This window comes from Cuculus canorus, chromosome 1, assembly GCF_017976375.1.
Source record: "Cuculus canorus isolate bCucCan1 chromosome 1, bCucCan1.pri, whole genome shotgun sequence".
NCBI lineage: Eukaryota > Metazoa > Chordata > Aves > Cuculiformes > Cuculidae > Cuculus > Cuculus canorus.
In genome coordinates, this window is record NC_071401.1 from 23,080,057 (window position 1) to 23,101,788 (window position 21,732).

Here is a 21,732-nt window from a genome sequence, read left to right on the forward strand (position 1 = left end):
TCCTGTGGCCCCTCTTTGGGAAAATTCTCTTTTTAACAAATTCCTGAGACATGGGCTGAGCAATTGTCACAGGGATTAATGATTTTCTGTCTTGGGTTTTGAAGTGTGAGATCTGTGGGAGGAAATCTGGGAATCTCATGACCCTACTGAGATACACAGATGTAATTGATGTCTCTGAAGGGCTTCCTACCAGAGTCAACAGAGCCAGCCCAGCTCCAGGAACCTCATAGGACTGGCAGCAAAAGAAAAACCACCCTGAGTGTGTTTGCCCCAAAGGAGGAGTTTTCAGCACGTGACCTGTGGCCGCACCACCTGGCGTGCTTCCCAGCACTCAGTGAAAGGTAAGTGAGAAAGGAAGCTTGTTCTCAACAGGCCAAAATCCAAGGGATCGGCTGTGTGACTGGCAGATAGCTCCATGGGTGGGAGAAGAAAGTAAAAATGCCAGTATGGGCTCCTCCCACCCAGAAACATGGATAACCAGTGTGGCACCTCATGGAGGTGAGGTTGCTTCAGAGGGCAACCACCCTTTGTTTAGCTGGTTCTTTTTTGTTGTATCAATCTGAGATAAACCTCTACTTGGCCCTCTGTCCTCTAGGGCCTGAAATAAAGAACTAGTAGAGAACTGCTTAAACCGATTTTGTGTTTTTTTCTTGGGGCAATGAGGCTACTTCAGGGCCAAACTGGAGGATTTCTCTTCTATGGTCACAACAGGTGAAACAACAACCCAGGGATCCCGTCACCACCCCAACATCTGGTGGGCTCAAGACATATCAGTGCCTTGCTTTCCTCTTCTTTTCTTTCTTATTTGGGTTCTGGGTTCTGTGATCCCCTCCATCCCCTCCTGGGCAGGACCCAGCTCTCCACTGCGATGGGGAGGACAGTGCCTGCTCACTTTTCATGTCTGTTAAATGGGACCATGACACTTAACCTGCTTCCTTTGAAGGGCGAAAGCATAAGTGCAAGTATTCAATCATCCAGAGGTCATAACTGGGAGAGTTTATTTCCATGTCTGATATACATGAGGTGCTGTATAATTTAAAAGGCTTCAAGGAAAAGGCAGCTCATTTCCAGCATCTGAGATAAAGGGGAAAAAATGTAATGTTTTAACTGTACTCATCCTAGGAAAGATACACCTCTTGTATAGTTGTTTCTCATCTAAATTCCTAAGCATCTGACCAGAAAAATCAGCATAACTTTCTCCCTACAATGATGCCAAACTTGATGAGTCTTGTGACAAAAGAGGCCATGTACATCTCAAACTGATTACCTGCTTTGAAAAGTGTATTCAAGGTGTAGAAGATTTTTTTTTAGCAAGACAGCTAAGCCACATTTCAGCTGCAGAACAGCTGTCTCCTGGACCTCTGCGCTGCACAGCTTCTGTGGAATGACCCTGTGAAGCAGAAAGCGAGAGCAGGGATTTTTTTTCCCCTGTTTCACTAGGCTGTACCCTGTTATAACCATATTTAACCTTCCCTTTTCTAGCTGCCAACACTGGGTGGCACTAAGTAACTCCTTCTGACATTTTACAAAATTGACTCTCAAAACTTGAATCACACTGACTTGGCTCCACTCTGTCCTGGCAGCAAATGCTCTTGTTTGAGAAACATTTGATTATATGGTTGTTGCAGTAGAAACATCTATTTTGCATGGCATGTTTTATACTTCCTTGGTTGCTGAGGTTGCTGAAGGTCTCCTGAAACTCTGGCCTCACATGTTTGATAAAAGTTCAACAGGCTTTTTGGCTTGAAAGTCAGATTTCCTGGAATACTTGAAAATGGCTGTGCTTTATGCTGGACATTTAAATGAATCTCACAGAATGACAACATACTTGAGGGTTGGAAGGGACCTCTGGAGATCGACTTGGCCAAGTCTCCTGCTCAAGCAGGGTTAGCCAAAGCAAGTTGACAAGGACCATGTCTAGTCAGGGTTTGAGTATCTCTAAGGATGGAGACTCCACAATCTCTCTGGGCAACTTCTTCTGTTGTTCAACCACCCTCACAGTAGAAAAGTGTTTCACTTTGTGCTCATTACTTCATGTCATGTCACTGGACACCACTAAGAAGAGACTGGCTTCATCTTCTTTACTGTCTCCCAACATCAGATATTTAAACACACTGATAAGATCCTCCCTGAGCATTCATTTCTCAAGGCCCTACAACCTCAACTCTCTGAGCCTTTCCCCAATCACTCAATTGTCTTTGAGGGACTCAGTCTAGCACTTCCATGTCTTTCTTGTACTGGGGACTCCAGAACTCCTCTGCAAACTCGATGAGGGTACAGTCTGTCCCATCATCCATGTCATTAACAAGGGTGTTAAACAGTATTGGAACAATCGTTAACCTTGGAATGCTCCACTAATGCCTGGTCTCCAGCTGTAATTCATGCCACTGATCACCACCCTTTGAGCCTGGCAGTTGAGCCAATTTTCCATCCACCTCACTGTCCACATATCTAGCCCATACTTCGTCATTTCAGTTATGCAGATGTCATGGGAGATAATGTCAAAAGCCTTCCTAAAGTTGAGATAAACAACACCCAGTGCTAGTCCCTCATCCACTAAGCCAGTCACCTCATCATAGAATGCTATCGAGTTCGTTAAGTATGGACTCCCCTTCCTAAAATCATGATGATTTCTCCTGCTCATCTTTTTGTTCTTACTACATAAGCCTTCTTCATGTCATGCATGACCAGATTCCCTCTTCCCCATTCAGCAGCAGGCCTGTGTTTTCTAGCCATAGAAACCCTTCATGTTGCTTTTAGTGTCCCTCACCAGACTCAACTCCAGGTTGGCTTTGGAACCAACTTGTTTCCAAGACAAATTTTCTCCTCAAAGAGAAGCTCTAGGTGTGGTGCCTGTGAGCCCAGCTGTGCCACTCTCCCCTGGCCTCCTTTTATTGGATAACGTAGGCATGGCCAGGCTAAGCTCCTGCCTTGCTAGGCTAAAGCCTCCAGTGCTGCCTGACGTACTGGGTTTGATACGGCTGCTAGGAAACCTTTTAAAAAATCTTTTCCTGTATGAGAAACAGAGGATTTCTGTGCTTTGCATCTTACGTGCTTTGAGTCTTTGTCATAGGCAATGGATTATAGCGGATGACAGTTTTTCTTCATAAGCCTTGAGGCTGAAGACAAAGTGTCTTTGGGAGTCCACCCTTCCATTCCTATGAGGGTTTTGGGCTTGACCTATATCATGTTTGTTGAGCTTTTAGTTTGACAACCAAACAGAAAACCCAACTACTGGCAGATCTGCCTTCTCAAATAGACAAAAGACCCAGAGGAGGCAGAAGCTCTTCAGAGAGAAGCCCTGGGATCATGGGGCTTTGGGCAGAATTCCGGCTGAGGATAACCCCCACTATCCAAGAGGATAACTTGGGAAAAGGGAGTTGCATGAGATTTTTCCGTTGCTGTAGGAACCTTTACTGTAATTCAGCTCATGTTGATTAACCCTGAATGCTATATTCTTAAAAAGTGATTAGTGCGATCATTCTGGAAATAGAAACAGATGTACCATCTGTTACACACTGTGTGGGGTTTAGAGGGAGATTTTGCTGAACAGCACAGTTGTTCCTGACACTGACATGAGACTTAATCGCTTGCCACCTTCCTGTTACCTTCTCAGAAGCTGAACACCCCTTTGAACGTATGAAGTGAACTGTTGGGATTTGCTGTCAGCGTACTGGTGGTGTAATTCTGGCCAGTGACTGCGTTGGGAGCTGAGCTATGGTGACATCTCTGCCTTTAGGATAAGCCATGGTATAGGACTTTCTCTCAAAGGTGCTTTCAACTGCCTGAAATCCCAGGTGGGGAAATCTGTGTTTCAGTCTGAACTTATGCTTGCACCTCAGACCATCTTTTCCTTCAGTGAAATGTAAACACAAAAGGTTAGAGGTGGTTTCCTTCTGGTGAGTTGTTCATGTTCTGCATCCCTGCTCCAAAACGCTCTCCATTTGTACTGTAGTCACTCACTGCAGGTCTCGAGGATTATCAGAAGCACTAAGCAGCTCTGAGACAGCAATTGCAATTATGCTTCTGCAGTGGTGATTGTCCACAGCCGTGCTTCCTGTCTTCATCCAGAGCAACAGAGGATTTCAAGGAATAGTGCAAGGCTGGAGGAGGCAACGCATCCATATGTGTTTTCCTAAATCTAATCTGGCATCCTTCTGGCTTTCATAGTATCTGCAGAGCAAAGGGCACATTTGTGCTGTTTGTAGCCTTGCTGCCTGATAAGCAATATCTGGTCTAACAGGCGAAGTGTCACAGCACCTGGGGATCAGAGGAGCGGCTCCCTTTGATCTGCAGGGCACCTTTTCAGTGCAGCTGCGCAGCAATGTAGAATGCTGTCAGGATTCTCGTTTTCTTCTTCCTTTCTCAGAGTAGATCTCACGTCTCGTACTCAAAGTCTCTGGCAGGCCTCCATTTACAAATATAACTATTATTTCTTATTTATACAGACACAGAGAAGGGCCGTGGCTTCATGACTATGTAATAAAATGGGTCACTGCTCCCTGTGTGCTTTGAAGCCCAGGACCTGATCCAGTAGAGGTAGAAAATCAGACTTCGGGCATGGGAAGTTGATTGCTATAGTGGGTCCCTTTGCAAAGACCAGCCTTAAATACACAACACACCTACAAAGTACAGGTACAGGCTCCCCCCTAGAAAAGGGGGGAAAGGACTGCTATCCTTTGGACCAGCTGGCTGCCCTCCCTCAAACAGTAGTGTTACAGGGGAAGCTGAGAACTATGCTCCAATAACACCCTTGGAGATCTTACGAATGTGGGACCTGCTGGCATTGCCCTGGTTTCACCTAGGTAAAGCCAGCTGCCTTAAAAGAAACTGCCTGTTTGCCCCATCCAGTCTCTCCCCTTGCCCCACCACTATGCCTCATTAGCTGTCTCCACCGAGACCAAGGTGGGGCATGGAGGGTAGGTGTGCAAGTAGAAGGCAATGTGCCATGAGGAGGGTATCCAGAGGGATTCAGCACATGGTTGTGCTTTACATCTCCAGAAGGAAATGTCGGGTTTCCCTGCCACCCTCAGTTTCAGCTCTTCATGGCTGTCCATGCGACTTTTTTCCCAGAGTGCTGGGAGAAGCAGTTTGGTACCCCAAAGCAGGAGAGGGGACAGCCTGGAGAAGGCTGCATGGTAACTCACATCCTGGAGGCCAGAGCACAACCAGGGGCAGGTAGAATTGTCAACAGCTGAGCCACCATCTCCTCCTAACAGGACAAAGGGTGTGGTGAGGGGCCTGGGTGCACCCCACCAGCGCCATCCATTCCAAAAGGACCTAAGTGCATATGGTGGGTAATGAGGGCTCAGCTTTTCTCCTTGGTTCCCTGTGAAGGCATTTCAGTGCCTCACGGAGGGATGAAAGCACAGGGGCTGGGAAAGCCTATGGTGCAGCTGGCAGTCCTACTACAGACATTCTGTTCCCTCAGCAGTGGCGGCAGCCCTCTGTCCCCCATCCTATGTGGATCTGCTCCCCAATAAGCCCAGCTCTCCTGCAAGGGTGACACAGCTCTCACATGCTTTCATTTGCTCATGCAGAATTGATTCAAAAAAGATGTTGGCAGAAGATGTTACGGACCTTTCAAAATCTCTCTTCATACTCAGGCACTTCCTTCTTTCCGTCCTCAGACAGGAATCACACAGGTCTGGACTGCATCCCCCAGCCCCAGAGCCCCGGCAAGCAGGAGCCAGTGCCTAGCAGTAAGCCTTTTTCTTTTAAAAACACTTTCCCCAAATAGCCAATTAAGTCTACAAAGTGCTCTCCCTGAGCACTGTGTACCGTGCACAAGGACCCACCGCCCAGGAAGAGGATGGGGTCTGGGATCCTCACACGAGCCTTAACAGCTGAGGGGAAGGGGGATAGTCATAGGAAGGACATGTACAATGATAACCCTGGGGGGAAAAAAATCACATAACATGAATTTTCTTCCCTCCAGATTCTTCATAGGTATGCTACAGAAACAAAAAGACATCCTTACTCTTTTTCCAGGGAATTTTTAACGGAAAAATGGAATCTTACCAAAGTTGTCCGGAATCTCTGAGCATGCTTGGGAATCTCTGAGCATGCTTGCCTGGCTGTGTTAGCGTTGCTGGGCTGTCTGGGCTCAGTCCCTGGGGACCTCATGCCCTGGAGTTTAGCAATACCCAAGGGAACAAGGCAGCTGTACCCAGGGGGGTCTTTTCCTCCAGTTGGTGCTCACACAGCTTCAGCTAGGACACCAAAGAAAGTGCTGGTGGTCCTAAGTGCGTCTGAGTAACTGAAAGGATAGATGCTTTGTCCCACTGTTTATTGGGAAAAGCATCAGAGTGGTGTGGCTGCCAACACAGCCGCGAGGTTCCTGCTTGGTGAGGAAGGTCTGCATCAGATGGCACACTGCAGCACGCTCTGACAAGGCAGCCCAACCTCCCCAGGGACAGAAACCACTCTGCGCTGGACCTACAAACACCCGAGACAGCTTGACTCTGTCCCTAGGGCCTGCCTGCCCAAATGATTCAGGAACAGCCTACCCACCTCCCTCCCACACGCCTAACTGTAACCATGCATTTTTCACAAGTGTTTAACAAATGTAACCTCTGTGTTTTATACCTTTCAGTTATTGATCAAGCTGATGTGTTTCTCTTTTGGACAAATTGTCATTACATCTGAAAGTTTATGGCTGGGCTTTGAAGTTAATGTTCTCTGAGATGAAGGAGAAAGTTCACACTTCTATTGCTTCCAGCCCCTCTGGCTGCAGACCCGATAAGACGGCGATGCCTTCATTTTGCAAGTGATGACTATTTTTGTGGGCAAAAAAAGCCAAAAAAGCTTCTTCAAATAATAGTGGCTTGAATCCTGTGGTGCTCAGCAAAATGCTGGGAGAGGAGGGAAATGAATCCAGTAAACCTATGGACATTTCAGAACTATTATTTCTGTTTACTGTCTTAGCTTCATCTGAGCTTTTGTTTCCCTTCCTCCGCTTTTTCTCCTGCTAGGGACACATTGCCTTAGGTTGCTCACAAGCTGCTATTTTCCACCAGCAATCCATGGGTGCAGACAAAAAGGTTTTCCCTGGGTATTAACAGCTTCCTCCCTCTGATTCTCCTTGATCAGGTAAAAAAATGCTAAACTTACAGCATACTCCGTTAACAGCCAAGACCGAGTGTTTAAGATGGAGGGCGTTAAGACATCCATTTCCCTCATGCTGGTTTGAGAATTGCAGGCTTGGTGTAGCCTTTTCAAGCTCTCCTTCCTACCCTCCTTCCACCCACAGCATTAGCTAAGCCAGGGTGAGGCAGCTCCTGCGAGCTTTGCTGGGAGAAGGCTTTTAGCATCTCTGCCCAAGGGGTTATGGAGGGGCATCCATCACGGTGAGAGTTAGAATGCTCAGAGCCAGGTTGTCACTGCCTGCAAGCTCCAGGTGGAGTAACTGAGGCTGAAGAGGCTTTGGAGATGGATGGGGTTTTCCAGGGCCTAATCCAGCCAACTTTGGGAACTCTCCAAGATGACACATCCACTACCCACCTGGTCAGTGATGCCTGTGCTTGCCGCCATCCCACTCCCCTCTAAGCCTCTTCACTCAAAAGTGACTTTTCCTTTTGACACTACCAATCATGGGACTGACCAAAAAAAGAGATGCTAGGAAGAACTGTGTGTAACCCCCAAGTGGGGTTATCTCAAGCCATGCTAGGGAGATACGAAATTTTGTTATGTCAGGAACTCCTGCAGAGCATGCACAGGTACAATTACCATTGTGACACAGCTAATGAGCGGATGTTTGTATAAATAGAGCACCCTCTGAAACGTGATCTACAATGCAGTGAGATTTGCAATATACTCCATCTAATTTAAAACTCAATTACATTCCTGTTGTAGTATGTTAAAGGAAGGCTCAGCGTACCGTGGCTCACAGCTGGGCAGCATGTCAGCTAAGCCCCCTTCCCCCTTTCAATTAATTGTCATCAGTGTCTTTCTCCTAAATATTCAGCTGAAATTCAGTACTCAACTGGAGGGGGGATGCCCAGAGGCTGCTGCAGCACAAGGAGGCAATAGTCCCCTCCACCAAATCCTGGTTCCCTCCCTGTCACAGGGGACAAGTATAGTTGAGGACCAACAGCAAGCAGCACAAGGCTTTTGAGCCACCTTGGCATAATCACTAGTCAGAAAATGCCTCCTGGGAGGTGATGACCATCTCCAGGTGCCACCAATATCCCCCACACCATCCAGGAGAGTCCCTCCACCACTACAGATCTGCAGCATCCTTTGACAAAAACAGTGTTTGTTCACACCTGCACTGTTGATGTGACATTGTTACTGCAATCAAGTGACTGAACAGGCTCTGGAAGATATTTGTTGATTCCCCTCCATCTCTTGGCAATGGAATCTGCCTCACTGAACACTCAGGGAACTCCCCCCTCCTTTATTTTACTCCATTTAATCCTTTGCTGCAATGCTAAATAAAACCTGCTTATTATTACACACGCACACCCCAACAGACTGGTTATGTTTGCTGCTGGTTTAGCTTCCGAGTAATTTAAATAAACAACAGAACCATAAGGAGAAGTTCTTAAACATCCTCTTCCATTGGCTATCAAGATGCACCAGGCCATTAATATTTCTTTATCACTGCAAATTTCAAGGCTTAAAATCCACTCCCTCAGTTTGTCAAATGGGATAAATCTTAAATGTTTTCAATTATCCAGCTAATTAGCACTAAATCCTACATTGTGGCGGATGCTACGTTACATGGTGTTTCTTGCAGTAATTTCTTTTGAAGTTTGGGCCTGTAATTTGGCGCAGCCCTCACAGCGGGGAGATATTCCCTCTTCTAGAACAACATCGCTCATTTTCGCCCTGACTTTAAAAGGCAGCCAACATCCCTGCCAGCTTTTCCAGGCAATCTGCAGCCAGAAATTCAGTGTTACACTCCAGACCACAAGAGTCCGGCGGTGTGAAGGCAGTTGTCCTGCCACTGATGTCAGGGAGACCTTCTGGGAACAAGCCCCACTGTAAATCCCCCTCTTTTGGTGAATGCCTGGTGTTTTCTTCTTCAGAAGCACCAAGAAGTGCTCAGCAGTGCAATGCCACAGTGGGGTCATGATGGATGCATCATCCACCCAGGCACTTGGGGGCTGGAAGATCGTTTAGAGGCTTTGATGCTGTTCCCCTGCAAAGGTAGGGCTGGCAGGAGGGAGTCTCCCAGGTCCTGGTGGCACCAGGGCATCCCTCAGGGTACCATCAGCACTAGGGCATCCCACGCTGAGGCTTTCCTCTGCTTTCCATGCACTGTCCACCCACTGCCGTTTTTAGAGGATGGCATAGCTGCAAGTGAAGTTCTGTAGCCCTCAGAGAAGACACTGGGAAACACCAGCCTCTTCCTCAACTCCATTGCAGAGTAACTTCATTTCACCATAAAACAATCTCACTGGCCACTACAGAGCAGGTCTGGAGCAGTCTCCGAGAGGTGCAGGGCTCTGCATCCCATTAGGGCTCCCTGGAGGAAGCCAGACAGTTTTTATTAAATCAAGCTCAGAGTCAATGCTCAAAGAAGGGCTTTTTTGAACTAGGAGCCGAACCTCATGTTTGGTGCCCTGCCAAGCTCAGGATAGTGCGAGGAGGAAAAGGAGATGTATTTTTGGACTGCGTGTCTGCAAACAGGCTGTTAGATAAAATTAAAGAGCCTGTTTATAAAGAATCCTCTGGTAGTGAAACAGATGTGGAGGCCCGTGTTTATGACAAGATATATTTCTGGTGTTTGCATGATCATTTTCATTCAGGACTTTCCTCATGCTGTAATAATTTGTTGGTTTGGGGTTGTTTTTTTAAATTTTATTATTTTAACTGAAACTGGCATAATGCCCTCATTGCTTGTGATGGACTTGTTTGTTTACTCACGTTGTGGTAATCAGAGAACCGGGCTCAGGTTCTACCTTCTTGGATGCTGGTGGCTTCCTACCATGGCACTCAGAGCTATTCGACACAGGTAGAAAACAAAACAATATTTCATTATTTTCTTGCCATGTGGATGGTGAACGCTTCAGCTTCTGCAGGCCACTGAGCAGGCAGCCCTAAGACCTTCTTTTACTCAAACCCGACAGCACAAGGGGCTCCAGCCCTGCTCACCCCTGACCTGATGCAAAAGCAAGGGAATTTTGCAGGAGGTGATGGAGTTTCTTCATAGAATCAAAGAGTGATCTGGGTTTGAAGGGATGTATGAAGGTCATCTACTCCAACTCCCTGCAGTGAGCAGGGACATCCTCAAGCAGATCAGGTTGCTCAACCTGACTTTGAATGTTTCCAAGGATGGAGCATCTCTCTGGGTAGATTCCCCAGAGTAAACTTTAGGTTTGCTCTGGTACAAAATGGGAGCTGAGTTTTTTTCTGAACCTATGCTATTTTTTACTAAGCTACGTTTAGCATCCAAGAAAGTACTTTGGTTTATGCTTAATGTTATATAAATACATGGATTGTGTTTAATAGACACTCCTGCAGCTCTAAGTGTGTTTTAAAAATACGCTGCTTTCCCGAGCGTTGTAGGCAGCAAAGGCATCGCTGTGCTTTACAAGAAAAATCACAAGCGCAAGCGCACATTTGCAAATGAACACACATTACCATTAATTATACATAGTTGGAGTTTGTGCTGACTTGCCATTCTTCCTTGGATCCTGCACAGAGCCCTGCCTTTCTCATGGCACAGATATTAATTTAAAAGAAAGACGCCTGACATAATTGCCACGATCTGTATCTACAGCAGGGCATTGCATATGGAACAAATAACATTTGATGGTAAATTTTTGCTTTGGCATTATAGCATAAGTTAAGCAAAAAGGTGTCAGCCTTGGCCTAGAGTTTCACAAGTGTCACAGGCAGCACACGCTTCTTCAGGCTCCTTTAAACCTCCTCTTTCAAAAGGAGAAACTCACAATCTGGACTCAATTGAACCTTAAAGTCATAAAATTCCAGGTTCCAATAAATCTTCATTTTAAAAAAACACACCCACCATATATCAAAACAGAAAACATAAAAGAAATTAAACATGTATGGGTCACATACTCTGCTGGATGCTCCTTAACAGTATTGCAAAATGAGTGGAATAATGAGGTGCAATTTTGCTATGAAGTTTTGGTACCTCCTTGTAGCTGCCTGAGGCACCCACACACAGCACGAGCAAATGCGTGTGGAAGGGGCTGGTGGCTCTGCTCCCATGGGCCCTCCGTCGCTTCCTGATGTGGGCAAGCGAGGCTCCAGCCAGCATCCCCATGGGATGCTCAGCAAGGGGTTTCAGGTGCTGGGGTGCACCAGCCACAGGAGGCACCCCACGGGCATAGAATCATAGAATAGTTTGGGGTGGAAGGGACCTTAAAGATCATCTAGTTCCAACCCCCCTGCCATGGGTAGGGTCTGCCCAAGGCCCCATCCAACCTGACCTTGAACACCTCCAGGGATGGGGCAGCCACAGCTTCTCTGGGCAACCTGTGTCAGTGCCTCACCACCCTCATGGTGAAGAAATTCTTCCTGATGTCCAGTCTAAATCTGTCCCTCTCCAGTTTATACCCATTCCCCCTCGTCCCACACGTCTTTCCTTCAGGAGGGGCTCAACAAAGCTGGGACTTCTCCAGCCTCAGCGAGGGCCAAGGCCGTGGTGAGCAAAAACACTGTAAATCAAAAGGAGAGAAAAGCAGAGCAATATCTGGGGAGCGGATCTGCCTGACTGTTCCCGTAAAGTTGAAATGCAAAGCAAAAATGAAAGCAGCTGGGATCACGCTCACAGAAATGGGCTTTTAACAAGCTCTTTTTCAGGGCTTTAAAAAAATTCTGCCTGTGATGTAATCTTGACATTTCCTGGCTCACTGGTGATTTCCTCAGATTAAACACCCGGAATGCCAGGGAACTGTCACCGCTGCTATGACTCAGGATGTCCCAGAGGATGTGGGAGGAGAGGTACGAGGTGCCGAGATGGGGGCAGCAACCTGTGCTCCTTCCTCCATGCTCCTGCTCAGCATGGCTGGGTGGGCAATGAGCACATACCTTCCATTTTAGCAATTCCCCTAATTCTGAGGGATGAGGTTTAAGGGTCCTGACTGAGGATCCTGTGTGCCAGCAGCCTCAGCAGAGAGACGAAAACCTGTAAAGGCCCTGGCAGGGACAGACCCTCAAACTTTATGACAAGATATAATCTTTTTTTTTTAAATCTATTTTATTATTATAATTATTTGAACTCCGAGATGAGTTGCTGGAGCAGTCACAACCAAGTCCAAAAGCAGACAAAGCCCTGTAGACTTTGGGAATCTTCTTATCACAAAGATTCTTTGAGTTTCTGATAGCAACGTGCTGAAACTAGAAAGTCTAAGGTGGGGGGGAATGGGAAAAAACAATCCAGCACACATTCTTTATTTGCATTTTACGGAAGTATTTCAGTTCATATTGAGAACTCATTCAACATTTCCTGATTCTCCTGAGTTCAAGCAGGCCCAGGAAGAATACCTGTAAGAGCACTGGGATGTCTGCCCAGGAGGTTCAGAACCATGGGACCCAGTAGCATTGCCCAGCAGCGGGATGTAACAAATCTGCCACAAAATCCTAACTGGGATGAGCAGCAGGTGGGCAGGCAGCACATCCCGGGTTTCCAAAGTGAGCCCCATGGATGCCAAAAGCCCCCATCCCCATGTGCCACCCATGACAATATGGGGACAATGGGGCCATGGGGATGGCAGGGAGGTTGGGGGCTCCCACAGGCTGGGTCATCTTGGACAGTTGCTTCTTTAGAATTCCCCTGGTATCTAATACCAAGAGCATCCCTGCAGTTTCCATCAACCGCTGGGGAAGGGATACATTAAATCTGGCGGCTCAGTTAGAGCAACAAAACATGAAGCCAAGGGATTTTCATCATCCTTTTAATGCAGTTCTCCTTACTTGTGCCCCACTCTGCCCCCCTCAGCAGGACAATTGGTTTAGGTAACGTTTTGCAGTTCCCAGTCCCAGAGCAATCACTTCCAGTTGGCTCCAGTGCAATCACGGCTCCTCCCAGATGCAGCGATTCACTGGTATGTGATGAAAATGAATTTTCTGGGCTGTAAGTCTTCTTGAAGGGGTGAAGGATTTTGATTTTTACAGAGATGAACTATTGAGTCTACCAAAGTATTGCATGGTGTTGAGGAACTGCAGCTTTCAAGAAATATATTCTTTTAAGAGCAGAGGGTTGGCCGGCCAGAGCTGGAGGGAGTCCGCGGGCCATCGCCGTGTGCATCCTCATGAAATGACGATGGGGCAGGACCAGATTTCTTCATGGTGAGGGTGGTGAGGCACTGGCACAGGTTGCCCATGGAAATTGTGTTTGCCCCATCCCTGGAGGTGTTCAAGGCCAGGCTGGATGGGGCCTTGGGCAGCCTGGTCTAGTGGGACGTCCCTGCCCATGGCAGGGGGGTGGGAACTGGATGATCTTTAAGGTTCCTTCCAACTCAAACTATTCTATGATTCCATGATTCTATCTACGATTCTATGACCAGCATCCCCAGCTCTGAGGATACCACCCATAGCAGTGCGGCTGGAGAGGTCACAGTGGCAACACCCCATCCTGACTTGCAATCCTCTAACATCTGCTGCAATGGGTGGAAGGAGGAAAAAAGCCAGACTCTTCCCAAATTTTGCTATCTGGATCTCCAAAGACTGTCTAAGTTTAGGTTGCTCAGGAGATCTCTATTACTAATTACTCTAAGATAAATAAAACTAAAGGCAAGCATTTAGGGACCCATCTGGGAAGCACTTGTACCACAGTCAGACTCCAGGCAGCTCTTCCCCAGCTCTTCCCCTTCCTCAGCTGGGAATCACCAGCAAGTCGAGCTTCTGGGGTTGAGTCCCTTGAGGCTGAGGGTGATGGGACTCATGGAGGTCACCCCCCTCCTCCTGGCTGGGGGCTCCCGGCTGGCACCTGCTGCTGCGCCTTCACTGTGTTTGAACATGGGAGCTGTAGCTGGCAGCTTAATGCATTCCCCTCTTTCCCCTCATTAAAACTCTTTAGAAGGGGCATTTAAAATGATATCACTGACTAATTTGACGCAGCGCCAGCTTGGGTTTAAAAGTAGCATTAAAAATGCATCTACAGTTAATAAAAAAGAATGTATTCTTTTTATAATTTCCATGCAGTGTGAAAAACTGGTGGAGGCAGCCGGAATGCTGTCCTGCGCAGCAGAAAGAGAAAGTGAAACGAAGGCAGCCAAACAAGCTGTCCAACCCTTGGGCCGGGAGGGAGAAGGTGAAGGCAGGAGGAGCCCTTGGCAGGGCTGCTGCCCACCTGCCGCCCGCTCCCGGCCCCGCCAGCACAGCTGTGCCAGGGGTGAGCTGAGCAGCACCACAGCTTCAGCTATGTAGGCTTTTATTCACATAATCTTCCAAGTCTCATATTAACACACATTCTTTGGGTTTGTTTTTTACCTTAATTATATCACAAGCTCTGATTTTCTTTTTCTGTTCACTTATGGGCATGTCATGTTATTTTCAGGCTTAGGTCGCTTCTTTTGTTATTGCCTGTGGCCCAAATAAATTTTCACTAACTTTTCCACGCATGTTTTCTGAAGAGAACTGTAAAAGGAACACTTCTGAGTTTTGTTTGCAAACTCAGATGCAACTTTCCTATCAGTTTTACAGTGATGTTCTCCACTTCACCTGAAGCCTCACATACAAGACAGCACTCAAAGGCCAGAAAAATCGCCGCTGGTTGCCTGACAGGGGCAGATATGCAGATGCACAAACTGACTTTTTATTGAAAACATTTCAAACAATGAGAATTGTGTTACACATCCCTGTTTTTGCATTTCTTTCACTGCAGACCTTCACAGAGCTGCGTGTGCATAACCTGCCCCACACGAACAGCCTGCTTGGAGCCATGGCGCTGAGCAGCTTCTCCCAGGGTTAATTAATTACTAATTAACTTGAAGCACTCAACACCTTTGCAAAGGCTGGTGTGAATACTCTAAATCTACACCTGGAAATCAAATATGGGTAAATGCTTAATTAAAAAAAAAATCAATAAGGAACATGATTAGTAATCTATCAGTGCTTGGATACCAACCCAAAAGCAAGAGACAAAGGGTGTGAGCCTAATGCCCTCAATCCCTTTTAGGATCACAATAGTTTCCCTCTTAATCATTTTTAAGTCATCTGTGGGACCGTGAAGTTGTCCTGAACTTTTATTGTTTTAAAATTAATGCAGAAAAATGAGGAAAACGGGAGTTTCCTCTGCAAAAGTTGCAGGCAGATGATTAAGTGCTGGGGATATCAACTTCAACTCAAGTTTTGACAGCACTAAAACAGACAAAGTCCATGTAAAATTCAGACTTTTGCATGACTGCCTTTGGAAAAAAACGCTTGTTGACTCTCTGCCTTTTGCCCATTCTCATTAAACCCAAGACGTCTCGGAGCCATAAGGTTTCTGTATGCCATGGGGACGCGCCATCGCTTGGGGTGGTGCTCTGGGACTTGCAGTCTCCGTGTTGATATTTCGGCACTACGCATGATTAATCCTCCATTTCATTCATTGTCTTTTCACTTCTCTGCTACTGGGAACAGTAAATAAGAGAGAAGTTGTAACAAGAGCCTCCCTTTTATTCAGAGGCCTTTGGTTTCCTGCAGGCTGACAGCTTTGAAAAAAATCACAGCTCTATTGTGCTCCAGCGTCACATTAAATGATTCGGACGGGAAGAAAAAACACGTCAGTAGGAAGAGGGAACTCAAAGAGGAGTGTTGAGGTCAGCGGACCAGGGAGACTGATCCTAGGCAGTAGCATGGCCTGGGGATGCTGCCCTCCATTGTAGCAACAGCATCAGGATTTTTGGCCCTACTTTGTGAGTCCGTGGAAGGCAGGAGCTGCTCTGGGAGTTAGGGTTGCATTGGTGGGTGTTTCCAAGTATCCTGCTGCCCTCAGCCTCCATGGGAATGACATCAATTGCCTGTGGGTGGTGGGAAAATCCTCCTGTACAAACTGGGGAGCACGGATCCCCTGGAGCTGGGCCAGCAGAGGTGGATGTCAGGCTGAGCAGGGGCACCTCACCTGCCTTGGCCCCCTCCCAGGCAGTGGTAAGGAGGCAGAGCTCAGGTGTCCCTGCACAAGAGGCAGAGCTTGCAGTGTGCTCGAGATGGAGTTGCCATCGCTGAACAACCAGTACGAATGCACCCAAAAATTGATAATTTCCTCCTTCCTTCTGTTGCAGGCGGGTTCACTAGCAGCCTCTCATGGTTACACGTCCTGGAGTGGAACTCTAGGATAAACCTTCAGTCGCAGGCAGAACCCAAGGGGTCAGTCCTGCGAAACACCCAGATGTCCGGGTGGATGCTGTGCCCACCAGCCCCCATGAGAGAAACCCATCACCACTTTGCCATCGGCAGCTGGTATAGCAAAATTGAACCTTAACATGCCCAAAACCTGCCCTTAAAGCTGCTCCCATGCTGAGGGGCTCAGTCTGTGACCAATCCTCACTTGCATTTTCCAGTATCAGTTTTACACTACAGTGCTCATTAGTGGCATCTTCCTTATTGGAAAGCATCAGTAGAAATGTCTGTCAACATACCTAAAGCAAGCATAAGCACCACCACAGTCAGGTCTGATAATAAAATATGAGTCACTGTTATCCAATCATTTACTAACAAACATTTTGCAAGAAAGTTAACTTTTCTAGCAATCATCACCACACAAATTTGAGGGGTTTTTTATAAAAAGAGCACTGTGATTTTGCTTTTTGCTGTGCAGCTGAGTGTTCACAGGGGTAGTGCCTGTGATCCCTACCTGCAGCCTGCCACCCCACTCCCTTTGCATCTCCACTTCAAACCCAGGCATGAGTCCCTCGGCCCGCAGTGACTGGATGCTCACCCTCTGCACAGCGTGGCCATGTGCAAGTGCCTGCCAGCCTTTCGATGCTCTCCTTCCTCCCAGCACTTCTCATGCCCGAAGTGCAGCCAGCACAAGGATCTAGCTGGCAGCAAGGAGGGGGCTGCCAGGCCTTCCCCAGCTGCCATCAGCCCCCTGCACTGCTGCACACTGGCACCACTGGTAGGTAGCACAGCTAGCTGGCATCAGTTTGCAGGACAGGCATTTTCCCTGTGGGCAGGGTAAGGAAGTGTGTGTGGTCAATACCAGCACTTTGGCAAAGGAGACTGTATTCCCAGAAGGGCATTTTTTTGTGTTGCTTTCTTGAAGTTCTGTTTGTGAAGGAGCAGAGGTATGAATTAGAGGGAATTCACGCCTCAGCTAGAATTTCTTCCCAGATATTTCTTAAAAAATATTTCCAGTCTCGATGACAAATACACTCACCAAACATCACAGCATGTGTCCTCAGTTTCCCTTCAAAGAGCCTATTTTGTCTTATGAAGAGCATTTAAATGGCAACCTCTCGCTGCTGTAAGGTGCGCAGGGAGCTTTGTCCTTTCCAGGCACTCAGGCTCTAGCATTTGGTCTTTCCTGGTTTTATCAAAGAACTTTTGGGAGGTCAAAAATGTGTGATTTGAGCTTTTGCCACTTCCATAGATGAAAGGCTGCTGGAAGCATGAGGATGAACTTCCTTTGTACCAACTGCCAGTCATTTAAGTCAAACAAATATTAACAACACAAACGAGATTTTTAAAAGGTGTAGCTAAAAAAAAATCCACACTTGCCCATGTTGTTCATTCCTTGCTGCTGCTCAGTCCGTCTCACTGCTTAGCTTGATCTTGAGGACTCCTGCTGCAGGGCAGAGCTGAGCTTCTGATGTAGCAATAGGTAGACTAAGGCAATTCATCGTTTAAGTCTTTCATTCTATCATTAAGTGGCAAAAGGGAAGGCTCATCTCTCTTGTGGGTCACCTCTAATAGCAATCGCTTCAGCAAGGTGGATTTCAAAATGAGAGGCTCTCGAAGCAGAAGACATGCTGTACTTTTCAACAGCAGTAAGCAGCCGCAAGAGCAATCTGACCTTCATTCTTAATAATAAATTCATTGGGGGGAAAAAAAAATCCATTTTTTGGTTTTCTGCTTGAAATACTGTCAAAAGAAAAGGTGAGACACAACATATACAAAATAAAAATATCAGACTTCTGCACAACAATACAAAACTCTGAGATTTACTTTTCTTAATTTTTTACTCAGAAACTGGAAGGAAATCTGAGAGCTTGTCTACAAGTCTATTATTTTTGGATAAAGGATGGTGTTAATTTAAAGCAAACCTATTCTAGATTCAATCAATACCATCTCAAAGAGTTTTTCAGACGTAGTGTGCAATCCAGTAGCAAAGTCTGGGGAAAAGGTTACTGATAAACAACCCCATTTAGGCACTGCATTGGAGTTAACTAATTTGTAAAACGTCACTTTACGTATTTCAGGGGCTAAAATAAAGTCTATTGCAGCCTCCCAAAGTAAAATGTCACACACTGATTCTTCTCAAGCAGCTTCTTCTCAAGCAGCCCCCAAAAGATGTGATCTATAGTCGAGTACAGTGTGATGGTAAAGAGTACAAGGGAACGTTGTTTGAAAATACCTGTCATTTTACTCTTACTAATAAAACAGTTGGTACACTTGTGTTCTGTGACTGGTCAGCTACTACTGATGGAGCCTGGAAATGGTGAAAATGAACCACCACTTGTATTAAACACTATCTTTGTATTTTGCTATGTCTCTGCTACTGACTTGGTATTGAATAACAGATTATAACCCAATGCAGTACATTGACTTTATTCCTTTAATCTTCTGTCAGGCATAGCTGGGAAAGCAGAAAGAGAATGTTTATTCTAACTAGCACATTTAAGCCTTAGGCTAGCAAGAATTTGGAAAGGTTTTTTCCAAGCTTGGCTCGTCACTCATGTAGAGAACCTACTGCTGTGGCTGCAGTCCATCCAGCTCTTCTGACAGCGCTACTCAAATCCATTTTCCCACTTTCTAGCAAGCCCAAACCCAGCTATTACTCAACTATTTCTCCTTTATGATGGGCTTGTTATACTGAAAAAAGGAGCTGTAAAGGGGCTCAGTGTCAGCAGCATCAGCATTGCTCTAATTAAGCTACAGAAATCTTTTCTGCCACTCCACACGTTTCCAGGGGTCCATCTGCCTGGACAGAAACATTGTTAAATAAGCTCAACTTTTTGCTAGAGCAGGTGTGATGACTGAAGGCAAGGCAGAAGGGATTAACGCTGCTCATACATTTAGTTAAACCAGTTTAAAATTAGAGTAAACCTAGAATGCAGGCAGCTCCAACTGCAGCTCCTTTCAGGGCCAGCCTCAGATAAATAGTAACATGGGTCTGGTTTCATTCGGTATTCCAAGATATCGTAACTTCCACTTATTAACATTCAAGTTAATATTAAAGTTGTCTCCAAACCAATCCTTTTTATTGTTGTTGTTGTTTAGAACAGGAAAAGCCTTTTTTTGCCTCTACATCAAGCATTTATGTGAAGTTTAAAGCCCTTCAGAAATGCCAGCACTGTCCAGCTCCCTTATAGGGAGCCACTGCCTAAACGGTTGCAATTTTGCTGCTTATTATCCCTCAGCAAGCATCAACTTTTAAAGATCACAAGGAGGCATATTCAAACAAAAGTGTCATCAACAGCTGACCTCAGATCAAGTAATCATGTAGTAGTTACGTCTCATCTATTGCTGCTGAGAATCAGGCGGAGTTTTGACCAAGAGGATTCCTTAACAGCTGGAGCTTCCATGGGACCACAGCCAGAGCACAGCGAGGTCCTCTCCAGCAACTCTAGCACTTACCTTCAGAGAATTAATCTACCTAACTATGGTTCCCCTCCCTTCATGAAATTGTGGCTTCTTTGTTTCAGGTTTTCCAGAAGACAAAAGTGAAGACTTCATTCCAGTATGTGTTTGCAAACTCCTTTGATTTACAGGCACATACCAACTGCTCCCAAGATAATGGTGGCCATCCTGGAGAGCTCTGGAGGTTTTGGTACACCTTCCAAACATAATCAGCCCTGCTTTTTCTCACAAAGTAGCATTTGTAATTCTTACATCACCTACCCTGTTCAGCTTTGAGCATGCTCTGCTTGTTATCAGCGTGCTAACCCCAAAGACAAAGGCCAATGCCACACCTGGCTGCTGGGTTAAGTGCTTGCTACTCATCTTTTAAGATCAGCTGAATCCTCTACCTTACTTCTGTCAACATCAAGCACCGAGAACAAAGGCACAAGATTACAGGGATCTCATTAAATAAGTTTGTTCTAAGAGCAAGAAATGTGTATACTTTCCTCTGATGACCCGGGGAAACAAAAAAGCTCTTCAGCATAGAAAATTTATTTGTAATCAATTATGTGATTCCGTTAAGAAGGGGGGAGAGGAAATCTACCTGTCCTAAGCTTTCTATACCAAGACCTTGTAAACAGCATCGTTCAGTTTGAAACAGAAAGCAGGGATGTACGTACCTGAAAAACACCAACGCATGCACACAGACAAAAGAATCCCTTAGGATATTAAGCGAGCCATTTAACTAAGTATTTAAAACCTCTGCAATTATTAGTTTATTAGTATCATCCAGGATTCAGATGTTCAATATTTCTCCTGAAGTTATACATAAATGCAAATTGAAATAAGAATCTGAAAGTCAAAATTGTATAACAAAACAATACTCCATCACAAAAGCGTGTAAAATTACAAGAATGCTGTTTTTTTTTTTTTTTTTTAAACACTGGCACTTAAGAGAACCATAATTTTGTAACCACAAAATTGCCAAATTGTCCCCCAAACTGGTAAGCAGGTATATGTGAAAATAGTTAATAGTTGCCAGCACTTGAAGTTTTACTAAATATGCAAAAACACCCTCAGCTTTGGTTTTGGAAGAGAACTCTATTTGACCAAATTAGACATTGTTGGTATACCATAAACATTTCATTTTTAATGCAAAATTTAATAAAATGTACTTTTCCATACAGCTATATTTAACTTAAAAATGGGCAAACATCAAGAGTGCGGTATAAAACCTAACAGGAAAAATACATCTTATCTCATTTTCAATTTGAGACAATATACAACTTTGTTTAAAGGGCTAAAACTAGAATTTCAAGAATACAAATATGAATTTACATAGATTTAACAAATAATAATGGTACCATTTATAGAAATCTTAGAAAGAAAAATCATTTCTCGTGGGCCATTTGCTACCAGGAGAGTTTCATGGTATAAAGCCCGTGGCCACCACCAGACCTGTCACCAAAAAATAACATGGTAATTTCATGCTTTTAACTTTACACATTTTAGGTACGCTCATCGCTCTCAAGTGTTCAGAGATTTACAAATACAACTTCCATTACATAGTAACGGAGTCACACATGTAAATTTCTCTACACCGGCTGGACATACACTCTTCCTATGGGTCCTTCTAGGACAGAATTTAAACATTCCCTCCCTCCCCACCCCCACCCCCCAAGTATTTAATTTCTGTAAAATTGAACTCTATACTTCTCAACTCTCCAAGACTGGTAAACTCATGCAACTCAATAGAATATTACATTTCACAAAAAAATCCGAACAAATATCAGTTTGTTGAGATTGAATTTTGTGTTTTGTTTCCAGTTACGGAAGAATATTCTTTCATCATATGCCTATATATTTCTTTTCTTACCCTATCATGTTTATGCAGGGTATGCAGATCAAAGCTTTGTTTATCAGCTGGTTATATGAAAGATGAAAACTGTAATATTCCCGTGATCCCAAACGGGCATTCAATAAAGCAAAAGATGAGTTCCCCACAAAAAAAAAAAAAAAAAAAAAAAAAAAAAAAAGAGAGAGAAA

At 45.4% G+C, this 21,732-nt stretch overlaps 1 long non-coding RNA gene across 1 annotated transcript; it reads left to right on the forward strand.

Annotated features, from left to right (window-relative positions):
• The first annotated feature begins 216 nt into the window (after positions 1–216).
• LOC128853594 (uncharacterized) lies at positions 217–21,724 on the forward strand. The gene is made up of 2 exons (XR_008452209.1): positions 217–341; positions 19,770–21,724. It is a non-coding gene; the product is annotated as an uncharacterized LOC128853594 (long non-coding RNA).
• Positions 21,725–21,732: the final 8 nt, after the last annotated feature.